Genomic DNA, 9,332 nt, shown 5'->3' with positions numbered 1-9,332 from the left:
GGCGGAATTGAAAGGACGCTGAATGGCGACGTGACGTGTACAGTAACAACGCAGTCAGGAGTCTTTGCTGGCAATAGACTGAACACTGTTAGGAACGTTTTCAGTTCTAATAGACGACGAGTCAATGGTGCGAATAATTTGTAAAAATTTATCTAAGTCAAATACCGTTTTAGTCAATAATTTATTATTGCAATACTGTGCAGAACCAATACTAGTAAAAATGGGCAGTGATCGGTGATAGGGTATCCAATTACGCCAGCAGTATAATCTATGGAAAGGTTTGGGAGTATACGGTCTAGATAGGACCGGAAGGGGCTCACACCCGGCCGGGGACTCAGTTAAGGATGCCAGACCACAACCGAGAAAACCAATTATATATTCCGCGCAAGATAGATTGTTAGAATTGATAATATTGATGTTTATGTCACCGGTGATTATAATGTTTTTCTTTTCATTGATTTAGGTGCCCAGAATTTTGCTGATTGAGAACAGAAGACAGAGTACGAAGAGAATGGCGCAAAATAAATTGGAGCGATTATTGTATCAGGGTAATTGATGGGCACAAATTTAAAATCAAATTCTAACCAACAGGCTCGCATTGTGGAAGCTTAGGCGCAAGATCAGCACGACGCATGTATGGCAACGATGATTTTAAAAAAATGGCAGAGCCACCACCACGCCAAATATCACGACTTGAAAATTCTGAACCATAACCTTGAAAACTGCAGAAACTTTCTTCATCAGGTAGTAGGCATGTTTGTGATAAACATACGAGCGCAAATATGTAGTTAAGAATGGAAAGAAAAGTGTCAAGATCATGTTTACGAAGACTGCAGATATTGCAGTGCAGCATCAATAATAATCAGAATTTTTCTCCTTTTTATTTTTTTGTATTTATAGATTCTGCAATCCAGTACAGATCATAGCAGGGTGAGAACAACAACATTAACGAAATACAAGCATATAAACACAACTCAAATTCATAACATTTATAACATGTACAAGCCCTTTTCAAGCATTGCTACACTATTCTGGGTAACGGTCCCGCTGTTAAGTTTGTTCCACTCAGTAATTGTCTTCGAAAAAAAAAACAATATTTAAAGCAGTTATTTCGTGCGTTCAAGAGAGTTATTGTCAGTGCGTGCCTTTATCTCGTGTTATAACCTGAGGAGTAAACAAAATAGTTAAAAGGATCAATATTACAGATGCCTTTTATGAGCTGAAATAGAAATTTTAATCGGCAGACACGATTGTGCTCACTGACAGGGGGTAATCCGCTGCGTTTCACGAGCTCACTGGTCGATGCACAGCTGTATGAGTTAAACCTAACTAAGGTGTTAGGCAAGGAGACACAATCTTCCCAGTACTATTCACAGCTTGTTTAGAGGAAGTATTCAGAGACTTGGAATGGGAGCAGTTAGGGATAAGAGTAGATGGAGAATACCTCAGTAATCTGCGATTTGCTGATGACATTGCCTTGCTAAGCAACTCTGGGGACGAACTGCAAATAATAATTAATGACCTAGACAGGAAAAGTAGAAAGGTAGGCTTGAAAATCAATATGCAGACGACTAAGGTAATGTTCAACCGCCTCGGGAAGGAACAGCAGTTTACATTAGGTAGCGAAATACTGGAAGTAGTAGGCGAATATGTCTACTTAGGACAGATAGTAACCGCAGATCCGTACCATGAGAAGGAAATAACAAGAACAAGACTGGGATGGATCGCATTTGGCAAGCACTCGCAGATTCTGACTAGCAGCTTACCGGTATCGCTCAAGAGGAAAGTATACAACAGCTGCATCTTGCCTGTACTCACCTATGGGGCTGAAACGTGGAGGCTAACCAAGAGAGTTCTACTTAAGTTGAGGACAACCCAGAGGGCTATGGAACGAAAAATGGTAGGGGTAACATTAAGAGATAAAAAGCGTGCAGAGTGGGTCAGAGAAATAACTCAAGTTACCGACATTCTAGAAGAAATTAAGAAGAAGAAATGGACATGGGCAGGACATGTAGTGCGAACAGAGGATAACCGATGGTCGCTGAGGGTAACAAACTGGATTCCAAGGGAAGGAAAGCGTAGCAGGGGGCGTCAGAAAGTTAGGTGGGCGGATGTGATTAAGAAGTTCGCAGGGGTCAAGTGGATGCAGCTAGCAGAGAACCGGGTTAAGTGGAGAAATATGGAAGAGGCCTTCGCCCTGCAGTGGGTATAATCAGGCTGATGATGATGATGATGGTGATGATGATGATGATGATGAACTTGTGTTTTGAGAGGTCACAATGTTTTTCAGTGGCTGCCAGGACACTGCGGCATCAAGGGAAACCACCAGACGGACGAGGCTGCCCGTTCTGCCCACAGTGATGGCGTTCCAGTTACAATCCTCATAACGAGGGTTGATGTGGCATGTACTCTACGCCGTTTAGCCCTGGAGGTCACAATTTCATCGTGGAAGACGGGGGAGTTTAGCAACTGCCGCCTCAGGACACTGGATCCTGAACTGCGCCTCCGCCTTCCTTTGAGATTGCTCGTCGAGAAGCAACGTTGCTGTGCCGTTTATGGCTCGACGTTGCATTCACAAACAAGTATGCTCTTAGGATTGGAACGGCCGACAGCCCTGCCTGTGAAATTTGTGGCTGTGAAGAGACAATCGAACATCTTTTATGTAAATGACCTGCACTTGTGAGCTGCGTTGTGCGCTGGACCACCTCGATTCTCGCCCTTTAAAGGCGGACAAGATCTTTGGTCCGTGGCCACGGCAGTGAACCTCCTTTAAGGCATACAGGGTATTGTTTAGTTTTCTAACAGCACGCCCCCTTTCTCATCTCCTCTTTAATCCCCTTATCCCTTTTCCCCAGTATATGGTAACAAACCGGAGGCCTTTCTGGTTAACATCCCTGCCTTCCATCCTCACCCCTACAACTACCTTGTGCTGTAGTCGCTCTAGTTTATGAATGTTGGTAAATGTGAAAGGGTCCCAGATAATTACGGCATGTTCTAAGAGCAGCCGGATGAGGGAATTTATGCTAATAGACGAACACTAGAGGGGGCCGACTTCAGAGAGCGCCTAAAAAAAAAAATGAAAAACGATTTCGCGCATTGAATTTGCTACAACAGTATCTCTGTGTTTTGTCCAGGAAATGTTGTTAGTATTCCGCAGGCCCAAATATTTATACTCTGTTACCTCTATTAATAACATGTTGCTAGTACAATACACAAAGTGAAGATGCCTTTTCGTATGTGTAAATTTCATAAGAATTTTTCTTTTAAATTAACACAAGAAATTTCTGTAATATTTCTTTTTGTCGCAAGTTATTTTCCGCTTAAGTTGTTCGGAAATTACTTCAACGACTGGTTTTAAGGATACGTTTCTGCTCAACTTCTTTATTCCTTTCAGCCTTCGCTGCAAGCGTAACGTCTCCCGAGAAATCAATGAATTACGGTACACTGTTTTTTTTTTTTTTTTTTTTTGCAATTTTGGGAACAAGGTAGCAATACAATCGGAAACAATTTTTCTAAACGAAAGCCATAAGTCATTCACGCTACTGGTGCTAATTCTAAGGTTATCAAAACATAAGCCAAGCATGTCCAAATTCGTCGTCAGTGCTTGAAGAACTAGGAACGAATTTAACACTATTTTAATTTAATTTAGTCTAATTTATCACTGTAATTTAACGCATTTGACAAACTCAGGAGTGCAGCTTTATGATCGGATATACACTTTGTGACGTCACATTTTGCGAAATCGTGGATGGCACCACTTGCAAAAAATGAATCTAGAATTGATCCTACGGCACCTTGCTATCTCGTAAAATTATTTACTACTTCAAGCAGGTGAAATGTGAACACTATGTCGAGCATAGCAGTTTTACAATTATGGCAATACCAGGGTGAAAAAGTCTGCTAGGCAAGTTGAAATCATAAGCCAGTATTAGTCTATCATCTGTTTTTACATGAAATTGTAAATATGCTCCTAAATTGTCCAAGACCGTACCAGATGAGCTCGGAGGTCTATAAAAAGACACCAAGAATAAAGCAGACCTTCTTTATGTGTGTTTCTCAAAACACGGCTTCAATGCCTTGAGCATCTGTCATTCTAAAAAGTTGCAGGTATGATATGAATAAAATTGTCCACTCCGCCCCCTTTTCTATCACGGTCGGCCCGAAAAACTTTATAATCTTTAGGAACGAATTCACTATCAAATATTTCACTGCACAACCAGGTCCCTGTAGGAATGGCAACGTCCACGTAATGTGAAAAAAGCATACCTTCAAGATCACTAGTTTTGTTAACGACGCTACGACAATTCATGTTAAGTATGTTGAAAGCCTGCCTGAAACTTTAAGGTGTCACTTTTGATTCCTCGTGATTTTATACCGAACGTTATTTCTTGCATTATCGGATCCAAACGTATCACCGGCAATGCTCAACTTGTAAAAAAACAACTTAACTTTGACTCCGTTGTTCTTTTCATGAGATGCAGTTTCCCATAACGTTTTCCTGACGTCACGAATTCTTTTTGAAAAATTTTACTAACTAAAAATTCTGTGCCTTTCAACTTCGTGTATGCCTTCATTATCAAAACCTTATCTCGGTAGTCGCCCAATTTTATGATGACAGGGTGATTGTTTTTTAATTTCGAACCCATTCATTAACACCTTTCTATGCTATTTATATTAACTCCTAACTTCCCACTGAAGATTTCCTTTGTTATTTTGTCGGTAAGTTCTGCTTCTGATTCTTTAATAACTTCTTTTTCTTTTTATTGCGTTTGAAGGTATGATTAAACATCACAGAAAGCCATATATGGTTATGCAGCTTGATGAACACGAAGAAAGAAAAAGGTGGAATGGTCTACGTGGGAAATCGAATGGTCCTTCTTGCCTCCGGTCCGAAAAGCGTGACTGGTTTCGGTATGCCTAGCCTTGATAATACAGCTATTAACCCAAAGGAAATTTCATTTATTGGATTTATTTGCCTTCAACGGCCTTGTCAAAAAGCGTTTCTTTTCAGCCGTCAGATGATCTTTGACATACAGCGCTTTATCGTCTTCCGCTGAAAAGCCTATGTCACTAATTGTTAGCCTTACCTTCGTTGCCTTTCCCGCAAATTCCGTCTTTTTCGTTCTCGAGCAGAAACGGAAAGGCAAGGAAAATTTTAAGAATATATATGCGTTAGTATATAATATTAATTCGACAATAGCCCATCTACAGCGTGCCTCCTACTTATTATAATGACCACGTAATAACTTAAGCTGCGCCCGCATTTATGGAAGTACGCGTGCTTTTAACTTTTCGTCACTGCCTTGAGTCGTCCACCTTTGGAACGACCATCCGGAATGCATTTCCCTGCAAAGCAATCATGATACCTTTCGCGAAAATCAATTCAAACACTTGATTGATAACAGTTAACACACCGTTTTTAACCCGTGCTTCCTATAACTTTGTTTTCATCTGTGACAATTTTTGCGTTAGTTCTGCTCAGGCGCAGTTTCCTCACATGTACGCCTGAAATGTTTTCTTTCACATTTACGGGATATTTCGTGCATATCACCCAATTCCTGTTCCATGTCGCATAGTTACCTTATATATTATACCCTTTTTGGGAATAACGATTTATTACCTGAGCTCCCTTATTTTATTTTTGTTCTGTAGTGCTACACTATCATTATGCTTTTGTTGTAGTATCCACCTTTGTATTTTCCCCCTTACACAATGTCTCTCTTGAGGCCGGTAAGATTGTATATATATATATATATATATATATATATATATATATATATATATATATAGTGGGTGTGTGTGCGCGCGCGCGTGTGTGTGTGTGTGTGTGTGTGTGTGTGTGTGTGTGTGTGTGTGTGTGTGTGTGTGTGTGTGTGTGTGTGTGTGTGTGTGTGTGTGTGTGTGTGTGTGTGTGTGTGTGTGTGTGTGTGTGTGTGTGTGTGTGTGTGTGTGTGTGTGTGTGTGTGTGTGTGTGTGTGTGTGTGTGTGTGTGTGTGTGTGTGTGTGTGTGTGTGTGTGTGTGTGTGTGTGTGTGTGTGTGTGTGTGTGTGTGTGTGTGTGTGTGTGTGTGTGTGTGTGTGTGTGTGTGTGTGTGTGTGTGTGTGTGTGTGTGTGTGTGTGTGTGTGTGTGTGTGTGTGTGTGTGTGTGTGTGTGTGTGTGTGTGTGTGTGTGTGTGTGTGTGTGTGTGTGTGTGTGTGTGTGTGTGTGTGTGTGTGTGTGTGTGTGTGTGTGTGTGTGTGTGTGTGTGTGTGTGTGTGTGTGTGTGTGTGTGTGTGTGTGTGTGTGTGTGTGTGTGTGTGTGTGTGTGTGTGTGTGTGTGTGTGTGTGTGTGTGTGTGTGTGTGTGTGTGTGTGTGTGTGTGTGTGTGTGTGTGTGTGTGTGTGTGTGTGTGTGTGTGTGTGTGTGTGTGTGTGTGTGTGTGTGTGTCAACATCAATTCTTTAATGTAAATACATTTATTAAAACCATTGTTTAATAGCAATAATAGTTTATACTTTAGCAACGATCACCACAATGATATAAATTTCCACCTCTAACACGACTCTGAGTTACAGCACAGATGGAACTTTCACCCGAGCCTTAGACTAGGGCACCGGCCACTTAGCTCCAACCAATTATTACCTTTAATAAATGCTCCCTCTCTCAGAGCCGGATGTTGGTGCCTATAAATCAGAACACGGTCCTCTCGCGAATTGCTTGTACTCTAAAACTCAGATTCCAAGTATCATCTTTCTTTACAATGCCAAAATTCCCCGAAATGCCTCCGCACTGTACAATGCAAGGGGATTTTTTAGACACTGTAAGTGTACATACTTGCCCGTGCCATGCTCCTGGAACTACAAGAAGTCATATGGGCGCCAGCATGTTGTTTACAGATGTGGTAATAATCAGAGGAAGAGGAGCTCCGAAATTTTTAGAGCTGTGTGCGATGTCCTTGATGTGTGTCGAAAGCTCACTCAATGCGGAGCGTTAACCTGCATCGCTTACCATAAAAAAACTAACATACGTGAAAAACAGATCGATTTCTGTTGCACTGAAAATAAAAATCGAAGAACTTTGCAACAGAGAAGTGAATAATGTGCTTAAAACCGTCTGCTTAGCAGCGTGGTCGTCGTAATGTGTTTACCATTCAGTTACCATGTTATGAGGATTGCGGGAATTCTCGCAGTATTTTCCCGACCAAACACTGAGCGATGTACCGTTTTTGCTTCTCGGCTGCTCGAGAAAGACAAGTGCAGTTCCCAGGTGTGATATTGTTTATTAGTTGCTGTGGCCATACCACGCTGTCATCCTAATAGCGCCCCAACTGCTAACACGTGACGTCTACGTCATCCATTCCAAGTGTACTTATATCGCTCCTTCCCATGAATAAACGGCTTTTGTTGTCGGACCGCAGGCCTGCCTACATGGTGGCAGCGGTGCCCAGTTGAGATGTCGACGACACCGCCCCCCCCCCCCCCCCTACGACGCTGCCAGCTCCATCGACTCTCCTGCCGGCGCCGAAACCCCTGGATACGTCAGGCGACGCCTGGCTTGGTTGGAGAACATGGTAGAGTGAGTTCGAACTATTTGCCACTGCTACTCAATTGACCAAGCAGCCAACCGATGTGCAGGCAGCAACATTTCTCGTGAGCATAGGCGGAGAAGGCAGGAAAGCATTCAGCACTTTCAAGTTTGAGGCGGTCGAGGACAGAAATGACGTTAAAGTTTTGATCAAGACATTCGAGGACTACTACAGGCCCGCAAACAACTTAACCCTCCACGAATTCCGCTTTGGTTCGAGGGACCAGAAAGAAGGCGAACCATTTAGTGACTGGTTGATGGAGTTGAAAGTTTTAGCCAAGAACTGTGAATTTGGACTTCTAGAAGACCGCATGCTACGTAGCCGTATCATTCTAAGTGTCCGAGACAAACGTTTGCAGCAGAAACTGTTAGCGGAAAACCATTCTTACCAAAAAACGGTAGAAATCTGCCACATTGAAGAGCAAGGACAGGAGCACTTCCAAGAGATAAGCGCAGCAACAGGCGTAGCGCACACTACGATAGTGAACTCTGTTGCGACAGAAAGGAAGCTGTGCAGTAGGTGCGGCTACCAGATGCATCGTGGTGGAAATTTTCCAGCGAGAGGAAAGAATTGCAGGAAGTGCGGTGCACAGAACCATTTTTCCCAGGTTTGCATCATCAGTTGTTGCCACGCATAACGCCAGCCGTCAAGGAAAAGAGCTGCGAGAGGTACGGGCCGAGACGGACAATTTTTTTCTTGCGGCACTAGCGATAAACTCGCTTGAAGTTGATAAATGGACAGCAGCAGTTTACATTGAAAGCTAACCTTTCACGTGCAAACTGGACACAGGAGCAAACAGTTGCGTTATCTCCAAACACGAGCTGGAAAGACTACCTGCTAAGCCAAAGGAAGCCTGCAAGGTGACTCTAACAACTTTATTTGGCCCCAAGACTACAGCACAGGCAAAAATCAAGCTTATGCTTCGCGCTAACGACAAAAAATGCGAAGAACAATTTTTCGTCTTCCAGCACGATGTTCCAGTCACGCTCAGCGGAGCAGTTGCAGAACGCCTGGGGTCCATATACCGCATACAGACAGTCGCCAGTAAAGAACTATATCCCTCAGCCCAACCTTTCGCAGATGTTTTCAGTGGGCTAGGACAACTGAAGGGCGTGGTGTACTCAATGAAGCTGAAACCCGGCAGCGCGGGAACCGTCGTGCCTGCTAGGAGGGTCCCCGTGGCACTGCAAGACAAAGGTCTGGCAGAACTGCAGCGCATGGAGCAGCTGGGCGTCATTGCAAAGGTGAATGAACCAACCGAATGGTCGTCACATGGTGACCGTGGTGAAAAAAGATAAAGTGCGTATTTGCCTAGATCCAACCGCTCTGAACAAACAGTTGCTTCGAGAAAGTTACTTCATACCAACTTTAGAAGACATAGTTCCGCGGCTGTCTGGAGCAAGATTTTTTTTCTACGCTAGATGCAGCATTCGGATTTTGGCAGATTAAGCTAACGGAAGAAAGTTCAAAAATCTGCACTATGAGCATGCCATACGGGCGCTATCGCTTCCTCCGAATGCCCTTTGGAATATCGGGAGCCCCAGAAATATTTCAAGCTGCAATGCATCGCTTGTTAGACTGTCTACCCGGTGTAGCAGTTGTAATGGATGATATAATGGTCTGGGGCACAAACAAAGATGAGCATGACGGCAACCTGACACTCTTGCTGACGCGCTACCGTGAGTACAATCTGCGACTTAACCTTAAAAAATGCACCTTCCTGCAGACGGAGGTTCGCTACTTGGGATACATCCTGACTACGCAAGGC

General features: G+C 43.3%; 1 pseudogene; it reads left to right on the top strand.

Moving 5' to 3' along the window:
- Positions 1–7,820: 7,820 nt before the first annotated feature.
- Positions 7,821–8,862, top strand: LOC146193966 (uncharacterized; annotated as a pseudogene).
- The last annotated feature ends 470 nt before the right edge of the window (positions 8,863–9,332 follow it).

The sequence above is a fragment of the Amblyomma maculatum genome, chromosome 4 (genome assembly GCF_055883805.1).
Source record: "Amblyomma maculatum isolate TAMU_Amacu chromosome 4, ASM5588380v1, whole genome shotgun sequence".
NCBI lineage: Eukaryota > Metazoa > Arthropoda > Arachnida > Ixodida > Ixodidae > Amblyomma > Amblyomma maculatum.
The sequence above is the reverse complement of the archived record's forward strand: the minus strand, read 5'-3'. Positions and strand labels throughout refer to the sequence as shown.